Here is a 1640-nt window from a genome sequence, read left to right as displayed (position 1 = left end):
GATGTATTTATACATGTTAATTAGATCCCCTCTAAAGGTCTGTACACATGCCGGACTGCAGGCAACGACGGGTCTGTCGTCACCTTACCTGGGCGGGTTTTCAGCAGACAGTCCGGCGTGTGTACAGTCTGTCGGAGGACTGATACGGCTGTCTATGAGCGATCCGCCGGGCGGATCGCTCAGAAACAGCCATATCAGTCTGCAGACAGACTGTACACACGCCGGACTGTCGCTGGAACGCCCACCCAGCGGGAGGTGACGACGGACCCGTCGTTGCCTGCAGTCCGGCGTGTGTCGGACCTGTAGGCGTCTTTTCTCTAGACTAAATAAACCCAGTTTATCTAACCTTTCTTGGTAAGTGAGACCTTCCATCCCACGTATAAATTTTGTTGCTCGTCTCTGCACCTGCTCTAAAACTGCAATATCTTTTTTTGTAATGTGGTGCCCAGAACTGAATTCCATATTCCAGATGTGGCCTTACTAGAGAGTTAAACAGAGGCAATATTATGCTTGCATCTCGAGTTTTTATTTCCCTTTTAATGCATCCCAAAATTTTGTTAGCTTTAGCTGCAGCGGCTTGGCATTGAGTACCATTATTTAACTTGTTGTCGATGAGTACGCCTACGTCCTTCTCCAAGTTTGATGTCCCCAACTGTATCCTATTTATTTTGTATGGTGCTAGACCATTAGTACGACCAAAATGCATGACTTTACATTTCTCAACATTGAATTTCATCTGCTATGTATGTGCCCATATAGCCATCCTATCCAGATCCTGTTGCAATATGACACTATCTTCCTGAGAGTTGATGACTCTGCACAATTTTGTATCATCTGCAAAAATAGCAACATTGCTTTCTACTGCATCTACTAGGTCATTAATAAAATTGAAGCGCACTGGACCAAGTACAGACCCCTGTGGGACCCCACTGCTAACAGTCTCCCATTTTGAGTATGATCCATTGACCACAACTCTTTGTTTTCTGTCCATTAGCCAGTTCCCTATCCATGCACACAGACTCTTCCCCAGTCCTTGCATCCTCAACTTTTGCACCAGACTTTCCTAAGAAGGGGGAGATTAGTCCTAAGAGCGCTGGATCTGCCGCTGCTGCACACATCTCCAGTCTCCTGGACTCGTCTGAACATGATCTCCTGTCAGCTTGTCTCTCTCCTTTCCCTCTCAGCTGTTTCCCACCGAGCCATGCATTGCTATACGCAGAGCGACGTCAGGCCAGCGTGTGCACGCCTGACGTCTTTCTCATTACCATTAAGAGTGCTAGAGGGGAGAAAAAGAAAACAGATCAACCCTGGGGAGGGGGGGAGGGGGCAGCATTTGACGGCCAGGGGGTGCGCATGCCTCACTTTGCCTAACATGCCAACGCCCATGATGATGATTGAAAATCCTGCAGTGTCATTGTAGATAAGGTAACATTAAGGGCTTTAGATTTAGGATATTTATCTTTAACCCAGATATACTGTATACTCAAAGGTTAGTAGGATATCAGCCAAGTTAGAAAAGGATGTAAGGGGATTAGTGAGTTTAAAGAGGAGCTGTCAGCCAGTGTTGCCAACTCATCGCTTTAATTACTGACACAAGTAATCCAGGTTCTGGGGCTAATCAGTGCCTTAACTGCATCTAC

Source organism: Hyperolius riggenbachi, chromosome 1, assembly GCF_040937935.1.
Source record: "Hyperolius riggenbachi isolate aHypRig1 chromosome 1, aHypRig1.pri, whole genome shotgun sequence".
Lineage (NCBI taxonomy): Eukaryota > Metazoa > Chordata > Amphibia > Anura > Hyperoliidae > Hyperolius > Hyperolius riggenbachi.
This window is presented reverse-complemented; position numbering follows the sequence as displayed.